The sequence below is a fragment of the Gorilla gorilla genome, chromosome 12 (assembly GCF_029281585.2).
Source record: "Gorilla gorilla gorilla isolate KB3781 chromosome 12, NHGRI_mGorGor1-v2.1_pri, whole genome shotgun sequence".
NCBI classification, from domain to species: Eukaryota; Metazoa; Chordata; class Mammalia; order Primates; family Hominidae; genus Gorilla; species Gorilla gorilla.
Window position 1 is genome coordinate 127,129,480 of NC_073236.2, and position 17,987 is coordinate 127,147,466.

The 17,987-nt window shown below is 41.3% G+C and overlaps 1 long non-coding RNA gene across 3 annotated transcripts in view; it reads left to right on the plus strand.

Annotated features, from left to right (window-relative positions):
• Positions 1–7,590, plus strand: part of LOC109025663 (uncharacterized) — a 226,554-nt gene extending 218,964 nt beyond the window's left edge. The window contains exons 5-6 of one of the 3 annotated variants that reach the window (XR_008677186.2): positions 3,179–3,331; positions 6,851–7,590. This is a non-coding gene — a long non-coding RNA (uncharacterized lncRNA). Of the gene's footprint in view, positions 1–3,178; positions 3,373–6,850 lie in introns of all 3 variants that reach the window. The other 2 variants (XR_008677185.2, XR_008677184.2) reach the window with 2 other exon arrangements.
• The last annotated feature ends 10,397 nt before the right edge of the window (positions 7,591–17,987 follow it).

Consider the following 17,987-nt stretch of genomic DNA (forward strand, 5'->3'; position numbering starts at 1 on the left):
CTACATGCCTTATTTGGGTGAGTGGATCTAAGACGGTCATAGGTTTCTAATTGTTTTAATATGTACGTCATTCAGCAGAATAAACTGGTCATACTTACTAGTATTAATTTATTCATTCATTTATTCACTAAATGTTCACTCTTAATAAAGCATTCTGTTAGACACAAGGAACTCAAAGGTAAATACATTATATTCTCTGCATAGTAGGATACTAAAAACTTGTAGGAGGTGCAAATGAGTAAGCATTACAAAATAATGTGGTAAATTATGTGAGAGGTAGATAGGGTATAGTAGTGTAAGCCTTATATGCTTTGAGATAAATTAACCAGAATTGGAAGCCTAGCTTTCACACTTACTTGGAAGTATGCTGTCATGCAAGTCTCTTAGTCTTTTTGAATTCCATTTTACTCATCTGTAAAACTGGAATAAGAATTTCTACCCATATTGCCATTATGAAGATTAAATGAAATGACAGAGAACATGGCCAGAGAAAAAGAACCCAGTATAACCCATATCCTATCCCATTAGAGAAGAGGAGTAATGATAATAAAGTATAATTTTTCTCAAAATGAAGCCCAAGTTGAGAAACCAAAAGACAGTAATTTTTGAGACTGAATTACACAAAAATTGAACTAACGTTGTTAGACTTTTGTGTTTGATCAAGTAAGACCTAAAATAACTACAATATTTGATATGGTTTGGCTGTGTCCCCACCCAAATATCATCTTGAATTGCAGCTTCCATAATTCCCACATGTTGTGGGAAGGACCTGGTGGGAGATAATTGAATCATGGAGGCAGTTCCCTCATATTGTTCTTGTGGTGGTGAATAGGTCTCAAGTTATCTATTGGTCTTATAAGGGGTTTCCTCTTTTGCTTGGCTTTCATCCTCTCTTGCTTGGCTTTCATCCTCTCTTGCTTGTCCCCAGGTAAGATGTACCTTTTGCCTTCCACCATGATTGTGAGACCTTCCCAGTCACATGGGACTGTGATTCGATTAAACCTCTTTTTCTTTATACATTACCCAGTCTCAGGTATGTCCTTATTAGCAGCGTGTGACAGACTAACACACTAAATTGCTACTGGTGGCGCTGCTGTAAAGATACCCAAAAATGTGGAAGCAACTTTGGAACTGGGTAACGTATAGAGGTTGAGACAGTTTGGAGGGCTCAGAAGAGAAGACAGAAAAATGTGGGAACGTTTGGAACTTCCCAGAGACTTGGAGGGCTCAGAGGAAGACAGGAAAATGTTGGGAAGTTTAGAACTTCCTAGAGACTTGTTGAATGGCTTTGACCAAAATGCTGATAATGATATGGACAATGAAATCCAGGCTGAGGTGGGCTCAGATGGAGATGAGGAACTTGTTGGAAATGGGAGAAATGGTGACTTTTGCTATGTTTTAGCAAACAGACTGGTGGCATTTTGCTCCCACCCTAAAGATCTGTGGAACTTTGAACTTGAGGGAGATAATTTAGGGCATCTGGCAGAAGAAATTTCTAAGCAGCAAAGCATTCAAGAGGTGACTTGAGTGCTGTTAAAAAGCATTCAGTTTAAAAGGGAAACAGAGCATAAAAGTTTGGAAATTTTGCAGCCTAACAATGTAATAGGAAAGAAAAACCCATTTTCTGAGGAGAAATTCAAGCTGGCTGCAGAAATTTGCATGATTAATGAGGAGCTAAATGTTAATTGCCAAGACAATAGGGAAAATGTCTCCAGGGCATGTCAGAGGTCTTCTTCACAGCAGCCCTTCCCATCACAGGCCCAGAGTCCTAGGAGGAAAAAATTGTTTTGTGGGCAGGGCCTAGGGCCCACCTGCTGTGTGCAGCCTAGGGATTTGGTGTCCTGTGTCCCAGTCACTCTAGCCATGGCTACAAGGAGCCAAAGTACAGCTCAGGCTGTGGCTTCAGAGGGTGCAAGCCCCAAGCCTTGGCAGCTCCCATGTGCTGTTGAGCCTGTGGGTGCACAGAAGTCAAGAACTGAGGTTTGGGAACTTCCACCTAGATTTCAGAGGTTGTACAGAAATGCCTGAATGCCCAGGCAGAAGTTTGCTGCAGGGGAAGAGCCCTCATGGAGAACCTCTGCTAGAGCAGTGCAGAAGGGAAATGTGGGATTGGAGACCCCACACAGCGTCCCCACTAGAGCACTGCCTAATGGAGCTGTGAGAAGAGGGCCACCATCCTCTAGACCCCAGAATGGTAGATCCATTGACAGCTTGCACCATGCACCTGGAAAAGCTGCAAACACTCAATGCCAGCCCATGAAAGCAGCCGAGATGGATGCTGTACCCTGCAAAGCCGTATGGGCAGAGCTGCCCAAGACCATGGGAACTCACCTTTTGCAATATTGTGACCTGGATGTGAGACATGGAGTCAAAGGAGATTATTTTGGAGCTTTAAGATTTGACTGCCCTACTGGATTTCAGACTTGTGTGGGACCTTTAGCCCTTCATTCTGGCCAATTTCTCCCATTTGAAATGGGTGTGTTTATCCAATGCCTGTACCCCCATTGTATCTACGAAGTAACTAATATGCTTTTGATTTTACAAGCTCATAGGCAGGAGGGACTTGCCTTGTCTCAGATGAGACTTTGGACTACGGATCTTTGAGTTAATGCTGAACTAAATTAAGACTTCCGTGGACTGTTGGGAAGTCATGAATGGATTAGAAATGTGAGAACATGAGTTTTGGGAGGGGTTAGGGTCAGAATGATATGTTTTGGCTGTGTCCCCATGCAAATCTCATTTTGAATTTTAATTCCCATAATTCCCATGTGTTGTGAGAGGGAGCTGGTGGGAGATAATTGAATCATGGGGGGCAGTTTCCCCCATACTTTTCTTGGGGTAGTGAATAAGTCTCATGAGGTTTGTTGGTTTTATAAGGGGTTTCCCCTTTCGCTTGGCTTTTATGCTCTCTTGCCTGCCACCATGTAAGACGTGCCTTTCACCTTCTGCCATGTTTGTGAGGCCTCCCAAGCCACGTGGAACTTTGAGTCCATTAAACCTATTTTTTTTTATAAATTACCCAGTCTCATATATGTCTTTATTAGCAGCTTGAGAACAGAATAATACAATATTAATAACTAAAAAGTATGTTTGTGTGTGACTACATGTATGTGTTGGCAGGGAGAGGGGATATTTGTAAGGACTCATATTTTTAAATTATTTAAAATTATTTTATCAGATGCCAACACAAGTGCTGAAGAGGATGCTACATGAGAGAAAGATGGATTCGTATGTGGAAAAGCCTTCTAAGGATAAAGTCTACCATATACTGACTTACTTTTGGAGGTAACAAGGGTTGGTGAGATCTCAGTAGCGTCCTTCTCACGAGGAGGTCAGTCTCTTAAACTTCAAGTGGAAAACAGATGAGATGAGGTGACTGTGCTGAATTTGAAATATGTGCCCTAATCCCAATGTTATTTTGTTGTTGCTGTTATGTTTGTTTCGAAAATAATTACAAGGTAATTGCCCTCTGATTTCTGTTACCCACAGAACCTCATCTCTCACCTTACCCCCAGCTTTAATGAGGCTTCTTGTTGGTCAATTCCAATAAGAACTCTCTAAGTCACCTGGGCTGCTCTGAGATCCACCTTACAGTGACTCAGGAATACAGTCAATACAATGGTAGAAAGTGGCCCTGGCAAGGAAAGACTTTAAAACACATAGAACAAATCAGCCCAGAGGCTCTGCCAGCACTGCTACCCTCAACAAGTGGCAATGTGGTGACCTTTAGGAATCCCATGTTTGGTTCCAACTTCTTTCCCTTCATAAGGGATTAATCAAGACATGGCTTCCAGCACTTTCATTGGTATTAATATGTGAAGTTGGGAAGTCAGGTTGGGGGACCTTACTGCCATTAGAAATGGGCTCCAGCCTTCTAGGAATGCCTCTGTCTTTCGCCTACCTAAAGGATCAGCATTGGAGGAAACTTTCTTAATTTGTAATCACTCCCAGTGTATTTGAACTCCCTGGGTATAAACCCTAGCTTTACTATTTGCTTGACTGTGGCAAAGTTAATTAAGCTCTTTGAACTTCATTTTCTTTTTTTTTTTTTGGACAAACATTCATAGCAACTTTATTTGAAATAGCAAAAACAACTGGAAGCAAACCAAATGTCCATCAAGAGGTGAATAGATACACTAACTGTAGAATATCCATACAATAAAACTTTTTTTTTAAACTACATTTTCTTAAACATGAGCTATATGGAGTCATTAGAGTTCATTGAGTTTACCCATGTAAGATTCTGAACATTAGTGCCTGGTATATAAATGCTCAGTTAAGTTGGCTATCAATATTGATATCATGGCTGCTAAAATCTTATAAAGCCCTTTAAGCTTTTCTAATCCATATGTTCACTGCTAATAACCTCATCCTGAACAAGTGAAAATCTAAATTGATGGTGATACTCTTTCCACCCATTCCCAATTCTAACTTCTGACTACTGCTGCCCTGACTACTCTTCCCACAACATTTTCACCTCTCTCCTTATATCTGTTACATAACACTCAGCTCCGACTTCACAATCTGAACATAAGTTGGTCTTGTGGGTCAGTTCATCCTCAGCCACCTTGGATAATATCTCTCCTTTATGCTACCCAGGGTTTCTTAGCTTTTCCATTCCAGGAGCTCCTTTGACACTGTGGCAAAGCCTATGAAGCCATTCTGAGAATATTTTAAATGTGTAAAACAAAACCAGGAATTTTAAAGGAAATAAATTCTATTGGATTACTGTTATGTGTATTAAAATAAAGGTATGACATAGTACTATGTGTGTTTCTTTAACACATTACATTTTTAAAAATCTAACTGATTTAATAAATATAATTTTGCAGTTGTGATGAATGTAAATAATATTTTGAGATCTCTACAACAACTGTAACAGAATATAAAATATGTGATAGCTATTGATTTTACAGGTACTGCAAATGCAATTCTTGTTTGTTGCCTACATTCCAAAGTAAAGGGCATGCTGAATTTCAGTTGGAGGCTAGTGAAAACAAAGATGGAATTTTTTTTCATCCATGGTTACAAACGACTGAATTCCAGCCACAGATTTCTTGGGAGACTCATGGACCCAACATTAACATCTCCTAGTCTAGCCCAGCACCTGCCAGAGGCTCCTGCAGTGGTGTGTCTGATAAACTCACTCTAGATGTCTGCATGAACAGTCTGTCCCTGTGCCTGGGGGTTCCTTTCTTTGGGGTTATTGTAACATCTTTTCACTATAGATAGAAGTTTCCATGTCTCAATGCTCAGATCAACCCCCGCTTCCTTCGGAAGCCTTACCAGACCACGGTTTCTACCAAGTTCTCTCCCCTCCAATGCCTCTGCCCTACCTCAGAAGATTGCTAGTGGAGTCACGTGTGTGTGAGATTTATTGCTGTATTAGTGACTGCTCAAGTGTTTGCCTTGCCTCACTGGTATATTTGATAAATCTGAACAGTAGACGTCAGTTGAGTTTTCTTTTATCATTTCAGCAAAATCACTTTGCATTTTACCAAGCTTATAAATGATCCCATTTGATTCTAGTAACAAGACTCGGGGTAGGTAGAGCAGTACTATTATCTTTCTCTTACATATGGGGAAAAGACAAGTGACTTTCAAAAGGAAGGAGCTAGTAATGGACAAAATGGGAATGGAATTCCCCTCTCTGCTTCTGACTTTGCATCTGCATCCCCTCCAACAGCACAGACTTGGGCAATAATGGGGGGTTAGTGAATGTCTGTGGTTGATTCTTTTAAGACTTCTCTTCATCATGAACCTCATGAATTGCAGTTGAAGAGATCAAGGTATGTGGGAAGAGGAGAAGTTGTTCAAGAAATCACTAATCTCAAATAGGAGTCTTCAAAATAAATTAATCTTCGGAGTTCTTCTCTCATTGTCCACGCAACTCTAGTTCTGAAAATGTTGCAGAGCTGAGTCTGGGTGTCCAGTTAAGGACTGCCAAATATAAAAAGGCAAAGCATGTTACCACTGACAAAAAATCTGAGAACTGTTTCATACAGCATTCTCATGTTAAAGAGGAAGAAACAGAACCCAAGCAGAAGCAATGTAAATTGACAAGTACGCTGTGGTCAGTGGCGGAGCAGGACAGGACCCAAGTCTTCAGAGACCCAATGAAATTTTCAGTTTGCTTATTTGAGCAACTAGATTACCTACACAAATCCTGTTCATTTTGAAAGAGATAACAGGGATATTCATGGGTGTCTACTATATGCAAAGACTTTCCCAGACATGCTTGAAAATAAAAAAAGATGTCTCAAATTTGCTCCTTTTTATGTTCCCTCTACAAAAATATCCATGTTATATATTTTAAATCTAAGGCTTGATAAGGCTACATGCAAGTGCTTATATCTCTATTTCTGCGTATGTAGAAAAACATTTATGCATACTTGCTCATATGAATAATCAGAAATGGCTACATCACACATATATACACAGAGATCACTACATTTACATATAAAGTGTTACATATTTATGAATATATTTATGTGCATGCATACATTTGAATGAGCCTTGCTATGCCTTTATGTAGAAAGGTAATCAGAGCTGTGCATGCATAATGCATGACATGTATGTAATACACAAATCAAATATACACATATGTATACAGAGACGCACATGTTCAGATGCATGCATATATAGAGATATACATATATGCATATGTATAAAAAGCTAGAGCAATAAATGCACACATTTCAATATATATTTATATGTTAAATACACAGACATGTGAACATGCATATATACATGCTATACTTAGACAATATGTGTGCATAAATCTACATAGACATATACATGAATTACTTGAAAATTCAGTACTGATTCACTTGTTTTTTCTTCCTTGTAGCCTTGACATCCTTCATGCCACACCACTTTATCAGTAAACCCTCCAGGATGGAACTATTTACTGAAATGCCAGTACTCACCCTCATTTTTTAAACTACATGACCTGTTCAGTGCTGTCTATTCTGGAATGAAAGGCCAATATCCAAGTGTTCAGAAAGACCCGGGAGATGGGACAAAGAGGATGAAGCTGGGGCTGGAAGGCGACTCTGGGAACGGCTCATAAAGATGTCCCACAGAATGACTGAGGCTTTGTTTCATGAATAGGTGTCTCCATTCCTCCTTGATGGCTAACCAGCCAACTGAACAAGTGTAAAGCGCCCAGGAAAGGCCCGTAAAACCCATGACATGAAAGAACGATTTAGGAAAATAACAATTAAGGTAAAAATATCATTTTTATTGCATAAATTGCATGAGGAGTTGTGAAATTAAAACCATTTATTTATAAAAGTTATTTCCTCAAAAAATAAATAATATTAGGTATATCTCCTAATGCTATCCCTCCCCCCTCCCCACCCCACAACAGGCCCCAGTGTGTGATGTTCCCCTTCCTGTGTCCATGTGTTCTCATTGTTCAATTCCCACCTATGAGTGAGAACATGCGGTGTTACACCTAACGTTAAATGACGAGTTAATGGGTGCAGCACACCAACATGGCACATGTATATATATGTAACAAACTTGCGCGTTGTGCACATGTACCCTAAAACTCAAAATATAATAAAAAGATAAATAATATTCAAGGTATGTGGATCACTTTTCCATTTATTTGACAAATAACTACTTGTCACCGACTGTGAGTGGGGAGGCACTGGGAACATAGACAGGAAACTCATCCATGCCCCCAAGGAACTCACTGTCTAGAGGGTTCAAGCAGGTGTGAGGCGGCACAGTGTAAAGAGTGCTGTGATGGGTGAGGCAGCTCAAACTCAGGTGTCATGCTCAGAGAAGGGTGCCCTCAAGCTATAAAGGATGAGTAGGAGTTAGCCAAGAAAGACAACAGGAAGGACATCTCAAACAAAAGGAACAGCATGTGCACAGACATAGAGACCATGAGAGATTGAGGCAATGTAGGGGAGAACAAACCACTTTTTATGGCTGGAGGAAGGAAGCTGAGGTGAAGGGTGGACCTGCTATGAGACAGGATGGGAGAGAAGACAAGGGCGAGATGGGTAACATTCTAAAGTACTAAACGGAGGACTTTGCATTTTCTGTTAAAATCAGTGAGAAACCATGGCAGTGCTTCTATGAGCTGAGAGGTCTCACTCTGTAATTCTAAAACACCATGACTAGGGAATAGTACACTTTATTTTCTTCCGTTTCTCATTAGGTGTCAATTATAATTTAAATTAATTAGATCAGAATTTTATTATATATCTTTGAACTTAGATATATGTGCTACTTAAACCGAAAGAAAGGCATTATTGAAATTCTAGCTTCTTTACAAGAAATGAATGTACACAACTCTCCAATATTCTACATGTGTGGCACACTGGCATAGTGAAAAGATCACAGCTTTTGTAATAAAATGATTTCGTTAAGGGCACCAATCAATGCCCCTGCTATATTCAGCCATCTTTGCAAGTGTGACATTAGAGCACCTCCCAACTACAAATGGAATCTATTTCTCTGTGCTTGAATCTACACCTTGTGCTGGCCAATAGAACGAGATAGACATAACACAGTGGCAATTCCAAACCCAGGGCTATATGCCTAAGCTCTTGTGCGTGGACCCCTGCCATTCCCAGAGAACAAACCCAGGCTGGCATGTGGGAGGCTGAGAGCCACGTGGCGCAGGGAGAAATCATCCAAGCAGAAATCATCCAGGATAACCCTGACCCCAGCCAACCCAGCAGCTGGCCAAACACACAGGAATGAGCTGAGTCCCAATCAGTGGAGCCTGGTCCAGATCAGCAGAACTTCCCACCTCCCCTGTAGACTAGTAAGCAAAAATAAACATTGAGTGTTAATTGGCACTGAGGGTTTGTGGTAGTTTGCCACGCATTTTTATTGTGGCACAAGATAATAGACACAAGCTTGGGATCCAAATGACTGATTTAATACCTCACCTTCTGAGCTATGTGTTCTTGTAAAAGTGATTTTGTCTTTCTGAGCCTTGGTTTTATTATCTATAACATGGGGATAATCATACCCACCAGCAGGAGTTTTGTGAGGATTAGAGTGACGTGTAAAATCCCGTTAGTAAGTTCTCAGTAACCGGAAGCTTTAATTATCATTTATGCTGCTCTGGTGTGGGAGTCATCCTATGGTTCTGCCAATATACACCTATCAAAGATATGCTCTCTATTAAGGCCAGCAAACTAGCACTATGAGGTGAAAGTGGCTTAGGGATCTGAACACCTCTTTAAGCCCGAATTATAAAACTAACAGCTAATTTAAAGCAGGCTTCTAAGGACAACAGAAGTCTCTAAAATCATAATGACTGCATGGCTGGGAGCTAACTGTCTCATCTGAATGGTAAAACCTTTCTCTCTGAGGCTGGGCCCAACCACCATTCTGCATGCCTAGAGACCTCCCTGGTAGAGCACCAGCAATGGTTAGCAACTGGAGAGCCACACTCAGACCACCCAGAAGTCTCAGCTCATGCACTTGGCTGCCTAATTAGGAAATGAACCCATGGGAGCATGACGATCCCACAGCCTGGGCTTGCAGATTGCCCGGACTTTGGCTCTCTGGGCCCCTCCACGGGGGAGGCAATGCCTTTGATCTACAAAGCCCATGTCCACTTTGATCCTGGTCACCTTTGAGGTCACTCTTTCAGCATCTGGCCCTTCCCACCATGGCAGTCACCTGTGCCCTGAAAAAGACTTGTATAATATTTCCAGATGGAGAGAATCTGGGAGAGAAAGAGAGATGCTAGCTGTTTCTGTGGTATAGCCAAAAACATGGTTTGAAAGACTGCTGAGATGCTCCACGCATTTTTTTTAAATATACTTTAGAATCCTGTTAGCAATGGGAAAAGAAGAATTTAAATTCATTAATATCCTACTAGGCGCCGGGCATTGGTACATACATTAGGGAAACAAACCTGGAATCAAAATTGAACTCCAACACTTGCTGGCTAACATCCATGAGAAAATCCTTATGTTCTTCAAATCTCAGTTTTGTCATGTAGGAAATAATCATTTTTTAATAATAATAATATAGGTAAAGCACCTGGCATTTACCTACTACTAAACATACTTCTTATAAAACTGCGTAATTTAAATATCATTTGCCATTTTCGAGTGCAAGAGATACTCAGGGGCCCAGGATAAGGAAGAGCTGAAGGTGAGATATGAACCCGGAACTTGTAGCCTCTGAGTTCCCTGCAGAGTCTGTTCATGGTACTGTGTAGTGTAAGCTGAGCACTCCCATCCATAGGTTGCTTGGTTCTCCTGGACTCTTACTCTGTTTGGCTCCTGCATTAGTTCATTCTCACGCTGCTATGAAGAAAAACCATATAATAGGTAATTTATAAAGGAAAGAGGTTTAATTGACTCACAGTTCCACATGGCTGGGAAGGCCTCAGGAAACTTACAATCATATCAGAAGGCACCTCTTCACAGGACTTCAGGAGAGAGTATGAGTGCCAGCAGGAAAAATGCCAGATGCATATAAAACCATCAGATCTTGTGAGAACTCACTCACTATCAGGAGAACAACATGGGGGAAACTTCCACCACGATTCAGTTATCTCCCACCAGGCCCCCCAGGACCTGTGAGGATTATAGTGAGTACAACTGAAGACGAGATTTGGCTGGGGACACAGCCGAACCATATCAGCTCCATTGATGAGGTCAATTTGTGAAAGGCAATGGCAAAAAACAAAGTCCCTAAAATAAACTTAGTATCTATGCTGCGTTTTAGTTATTCCCTATTAAATTCACCTGTAAGCTTTTTTTTTGGTGGAAATTGGTGTTCCAAATAATTCATTTTTCATTTTTCAGCTTTTCCAATTCTAGCTTTTCCAGGTTTGGGTGGAAACCTTCCTAAAAGGATTTATACGTAACTACTTTTTTCCTAAAGAGAGATTATTGACTACGAGTTTAAACTTTTCTTAATGATGTGGTGTCATTATTATGACTGTCTATTAGACTATTACGACCATCAGTTCAAAACTTCTGCAGTGAGTTGGTTCTGACTCTGCCCACTCTCCCCGCATTCACCCATCAGGTTTGCAGCTCCTTGCCAGTGTTTGCCTCTGCAGCCTTTGTCTGCTTCTATCTGCTACAGTCATGATTCTCAACATCAGTGTGACTATAATGAAACAAGGAGTGTGTTAGCAATGCAGATATCAGAGCCCCACCCGAGAGAAGCTGTGAGTCTGTGGTGAGGCTCAGAACCTCCCAGTTTTAACAAGCTCCCCAAGGATGTGTTGCTGCAGGTGGTCTGAGGATCACACTATGAGAAGTATGATGCTATGGGCTGAAAACCAAGTTATTCCATCATTTATCTATTGGACAAATATTTTCCAGGCTAGCTATTCGGTTTGGGACATGCAGAGATGAAATGCACTGACCTCTCTATCCTGGAAGGTTCACAATCTACTGAGCTAACAGCCCTAAAACAAACAAGCATAGTCCTGGGCCAAGGGCAATAAAAAGTTTACATTTGAAACAGTGCTTAACCCATCAAGGCTGGCTTCCCTGTTGTCTAGGCTAGAACTGAGCAAGAACCCATCCCATTTATCATTGTAGACTCTGAGGAGAAGGTGGAAATTTATACAGAAAGTGATCAGGAGCAAGTGAAAGGTTTTCATCAGGACAATAGAATGATTAAAGCTCAGTTTTAGAAAAATGAAGTGTCTGTGACCTCCTCATGTCCCTTCACCTGTCTGTGTCCCTGAACACTGAGGTCCTTAATAGAACAGAGCCACTTATTTAGAGGATCTCTTACCCAGGCAGAGGGACAGTCAGGCCCATGAGCTTATGGATCTATACTGGTCAACCACAGTAACCTTAAGAGCTACCAAAGCAAAGCCCTATCCTATTACTACTTGCTAGTTATTGTTTTAAACTTGTCGTAATGTATATACACTATTATATAATATCATACATGTAATAGTGTGTGTGTATGATTTCCAGTGCAATCCCTTTGCCAATCCTATAAGTTGGGGATTAGCAGGCCTATTCTAACATATAAGGAAGCAGAGATCCAGAAAGGAGAAAACTCCCTCTAATCACACAGGTAGTAGGTGGCAGAGGCCAAATTCTAGCCCACGCTGTCTGTGCTCCTTCTTTGCACCTGTCTCTCAGAACTAAATCACCCACTGCTATGGAACAAAAGAGCAGATATGAAGATTTCTGAGGAACGGCATCCTGAAAGTGAAAACCTCACTTCCTTAGCCCCCAGTGGAAGGCGATGGTCGTGTTCCTTAGGATGATCATCTAGAGACATGAGTGTTTCCAAAGTGGCTCCCTCGCTCTGCTTGTCCTCAGGAAGATAGGGAATAGAGCCACGCTACTCAATGCAATGTTATCCTTCGTCCCCAGGCCAGCTCCCATTGTCACATGGAGTGGAGGTCACCATGATCCACAATTTCATTTAGATGACATTATCCACAAAGGAGTTCCTGGTAGAGAGTCCGGCACCCCAGATCAGGCAAGCAGCAGACAGAGCCAGCATGCCCAGCATCTGCCCAGCCACAAGACTAAAGCTACTCACCCCTGGATCTGTCCTCCCATAGCCTTTCAGGCAGGACAGAGGTTTCCAGACAGGGGCTTTCCAGAAATCTGAGGTGCTCTCAGTCTTCACTGCTGGTTTCTTTCTCCACTCCATCCCCTGTGCTTAAGTTTGCTGGCATTAAGTCCCACACTTCCTAGATAATTTCTGGGACTGCTGAATTGCCTGGACACTGACCCATGTGCCTCCACCTGTCACTCAACTGCCCTTTACCCACCAACTACTTGCTCTTCTGCTTTCTCTTTCTGTAACTGTGAATACTCTTGCTAAATCATTCACAATTATTATTATTGAACAACACCTATGTGCAAGTTTTTTAAATACATTATTTAGTTTAAATCTCAATGCTCTCTGAAGAAAAGCATAATTATGTTCATCATAGAGATGAGAAAACTGAGGCAGAATGATTAAGTGGCTTACTCAAGATCACACAGGTGGCCTGTAGTATATCTGGGATTTGAATGAAAGGTTGTAAGCTAGTGCTCACTGTACCACTGCCCTCTTTGGCTCTTTTGCCAATAGAATATGTGGATTTTCACTTCTTGTGCTCCCATGTACAGATCTTGGAGTTTCAATCCAGTCTTTGGACTCATATCCTTAGATGCCTGTCCCTAGAATAATAATCACCACCCCAGTATTTCTGGGGCACCTATAGAGACTTTAACAAAAAACAAACATCTTTCTGAATCCAGAAGCATGTGAACCCTTTTGTAGTGTGTGTTCCGTAAGAAATCATTTGTGTAAGACATTTCATAAGACAAAAACATAGCAACAATAGAAAGGATGTAGAAATGTCAGGTTAAGTTTTTGAAGTTTAAATGTTTATTAATACCATGTGGAAACTAGCTGTTAAATATAACCATGAAGGAAGAAAAAAATCCCCCTGTCTTTCTGCCCTTCAAAGTCTCTCTGTATCACAGCTGTGAAATTTCAAGGGGGGTTGGGGAGGGAGTTTTGTAGAGAAGACATTTCAAAGATGGAATCTCCTGCAGGAATGAGGCAGCATAGTCCCAGGGGGGTTATAGGGAGGCTTTTTTCCTAATTGAATCCTCCTGTTTTTCGTGTTCAGCCTGCTTTCGGACCCTCCCTCCCTACTCCCACCCCCAATAATGTCTAAAACCTCTAGAGCACTTGATAAAATACATATTATATTAGGTGGGGTTTTTCCAGTGTTAAAGACACTCACAATTTGTAATTAAGAAATCTTTAAAAGCAGCTTTGAAAAGGACAGGCCTAGGCTCAGACACAGTTAAGCAAAGTGGATGTCCCTTGGGGGTGATTTTAAGCTAGATCACTAGATAGCCTCTGGTTATAAATCACTCAAAATCAGTCTACCACCCCCAGATTTTTTATTGTCTAAAGAATCCTTTACTTATTAGAATGTAGCTTGGGTTTACTTATGCTCTCTTTTAAAATTTGAACACCCCAGGAAGTATGAGGAGGCCTCTATTCAATGACACTCCAGTGCAAACTTATTCAATCCGTGTGCTTCCTTTCTCACACCTAGCTCTGAGCAATCACTTCAAACAACAGGGTTTGATGACAAACAAAGGAGGTGAGCAGGCGGGAGGGAGTGAAGAGGAGCTAAGATGTCAGAAAGAGAACAAAGTTTCCTGAGAGGAACAGGGTCAAAAGAGTCCGGGGTCGACAGGGGGTAGGTCTGTCTCAGTGTCAGAAGGCAGTCCTTCTGCCATTGCTCTCAGCTGGAATCCCCACTCTGCCACCTCCCCAGGAACTTTGCTCAAACATTGCACTGGGTCCTTCTGGCAGGCTTTCATGTTCTCCTCTGGTTACCATACACTGCCCCCTTCCTTTTGCTAGCCACACTTTTCAAGGTTTCCATATTCTCTGGTGACACTTCTTCACCACACATTCACTCAACAGGGCATGGTAATTCCATCTTCATCCCTACTACTTCATTCCACTTATTCTTTCTCATTTTGACTTCCTTACTGGGTCATCCAGTGCCTTCCATCCCATTGGCCATTCTCTTTATCCTCTTTTCTTCCTTGACCACAGCCTCTCCTGGTGTCCTCCACCTCTAGATCTGCTCTCTCTCAGTCTCTTTTGCACTTTTCTTCAGCCTTCTCCTCCTTCAGGCCATCTTTTAGTTGCCCATTTTCTTCTGGTCATTTTATTTTTTGATTTTTTATTGATATATAATACTTACACATGTTTGGGGGTACATGTGGTATTTTGATACCTGTATACCATGTGTAATGGCCAAACCAGGGTAATTAGGATATACATCACCTCAAACATGTATTATTTCTTTGTGTTGGAAATATCACAATCCTTCTCTTCTAACTATTTTGAAATATACAATAAATCATTGTGAACTATAATTTTCCTACTACACTATTAAATACTAGAACTTACTCCTTCTATCTTTACTGTATTTTTGTAAACTTGTTCATTGCGATTGTTACAAGGAGGACAGGCCATCTCCCACATCCAGTCCACTGGAATACCTCATACAGTGTGTCTGAGCTCCACCCTGCAGCCTTTCCAGTGTCCCCTGCCACCCCTCAGCCAGAGCTGCCAGCATTTCTCGTCTATTCTATTGCAGTGACCTCCCAAACTATCCTTCTGTTTCATTTTATTTATTTATTTATTTATTTATTTATGAGATGGATTCTCAATCTGTTGCCCGGGCTGGAGTGCAATGGCATGATCTTGGCTCGCTGAAACCTCCGCCTACCACGTTCAAGAAATTCTCCTTCCTCAGCCTCCGGAGTAGCTGGGATTACAGGGGCACGCCACTACGCCCAGCTAATTTTTGTATTTTTACTAGAGATGGGTTTTCACTATGCTGCCCAGGCTGGTCTCAAACTCTTGACCTCAAGTGATCTGTCCACTTCGGCCTCCCAAAGTGCTGGGATTATAGACGTGAGCCACCACGCCCAGCCTATCCTTCTGTTTCAGAGTGTTATCTCAAAAACAAAAATCAAATTATTCATTTCCCAGGCTCAGTAATCTTCTATCATCTGACTACATCTAAAATAAAAATCTAAGCCTTCCCCTATACTATCTCTAAAGGCCGGTGTGACCTCCCCAAGCCTCATTGTATCACCTCTGTCTTACTTGTGAAGGTCCAGCAACCCTGGATACTCTTTCTCTGAACAGGCAAAGTTTATTCCCACCTCAGAGCCTTGGCTCCTGCTCTTCCCACTTCCTGGACCGGAGTTCCCAGATTCTTCTCATAGTCGTTGCTTCTCATCCTCCAGCTCACAGCTTAGTTGCTATATCTTTTTTTTTTTTTTTTTTTTTTTTTGAGACAGAGTGCAATGGTACTATCCTGGCTCACTGCAACCTCCCCCTCCTGGGTTCAAGCAATTCTCCTGCCTCAGCCTCCCTAGTAGCTGGGGTTACAGGCATGCACCACCATGCCCAGCTAATTTTTGTATTTTTAGTAAAGACGGGGTTTCACCATGTTGGCCAGGCTGGTCTCGAACTCCTGACCTCAAATGATCCACCTGCCTCAGCCTCCCCAAATGCTGGGATTACATGTGTGAGCCACAGCATCCAGCTGTTGCTATCTTTTTGAGAGGTTTTTCTTAAGCAGGCCATCTAAGATAGCACCCCCAATATTATTGTGAATCACATCTCTCCATTTATATTCTTGATATTATCATCTGAATTTATCTCCTTTAATGATTTGTTTATATTCCGTTTTCCCCAAACTCCCACTACAGTGTACATTCATAATATGAGATAATTTTGTCTTTTTTTCTTCTTTATCTCAAGTGTCTCAATTATGTCTGGCATGGAGTTGGCCCTAAATTAATGTGAAAGGTGAGTTGAGTACCTACAGATGGAGTTATGAGTGGAATATGTACGTCAGGCTTCTCTTTCTTGAGGACCACCTACTTAGCAGAGGGACCAGAGAGTACGGCCCAAAGGAATCATAAGAGTGTAGGCACTGAGTTAAAGACAGAGGCATATGATGGTTCTCCCTTCAGATCTAAACTTTGAACATTTAGTTCAGGAACTAGGAAAACTAAACTTGAATATTTGCTGGTCTATATAATAGAAATGTGGCATTCAGAGCAAAAAATAACAACCCTGCACCTCAGTACTCTCATCTACAAAATTGAAACACATGATCTGCTTTATAGGATGATGTCATCATTCTAGTGTCACACTGCAAGTTAGTGACAGAAGTGGAATTAGAGGGCTGACCTCCCACGTTCCTATTCTGCTGTATATTCTCTGCCCGTATGTGTATGTATATTTGTGTGTGAGCGTGTCTACATCTCTGTGGGTGATTGTACAACACCACCTCCAAACAATGCTCCTGTATTAAACCACAGCTTAATCCAACAGGATGAAGCATGAGACCTCTCTAAATCTGCTGACTCCTGCCTGCATACCTGAAGCAAGTAATGATGACATTTCTTATCACTAAAAACTCTTCTGTAATTCTTGAGAATCCTGTGACCAGATGGCATGAACAGCTTATTCTCCTTAGAAAAATTAGTAAGAAACGGCAGGAAATAGAAGAATACAAAAATACGTTCCAAAGTTTCAAGGGAGAAAACAAAAATTGTGCAGATGAGAATAAAAACGACACACTAAGGAAACCAGTTCTAGGGGTTCAACTTGATGGGGAAAAGTATTAATACATAGAAGGCTATAAATGGCAATGCTGTAGGTAGTCTGGATGTGGATGAAAAGCATCCCTCCAGGTGAAAGCAATGCACTTCAGTGGAGCTAACACCAAAGCTAAGTACACAGAGAGTCGGCAGAAAATAGATGCCATTGAGATGCCACCAACTTCTTTGCAAGTGAATGAACGTCATGGGGCCTCTGTGGTGGCTAATTATCTCTTCTTCCTTCTGAATGTATTTGCCACATAAAACCTTTTTTTGTTAGCTTTTCAATATAAATTATCATTTTCTAGTAGTGCATATGCTTTGGTGAACTTCACTGAATGGTAAAATGAAGAAAGAAGTGGAATCAGAAGCTTAAAGAGCTTAGAACTGACAGTCGCTGAGCGCCAGCCAAATGCCAAACAGCACACAAAGAAGCAACCAGACCCTCCAGAAACAGATCTGCTTTAGTCAAGAAAACCTAAGTCTCTCATTCTTGCAACAATTTCTACAAGACTGGTAGTGTTATCCCACAGTTGAAGTAAGAAGACTGAGACTCTGAAAGATTAAACGACCTGCTCTGAATAAAATACAGTAGGATTTGCATCCGGGTTTTTGTGGTGCTGAAGAAAACTCCTTTAATTTTTTTTTAAAGAAAAGTTCCCTTAAAGTAATTTTAACAAAACAAAATTAATCAAGATGATTCTGAAAGAAGTTTGGACAGAACTTTGCTATCTTCTCAAAATTTTCTCTACTTCATTTCATTGCCTTGCTTATTCTTTTTGGACTCTTTACAGAAATGTGAAGTGTGGGCTTGGAGTGCCCACTTGTATCCTTCTGCTCCTGCATTATCTCCATGCTTGC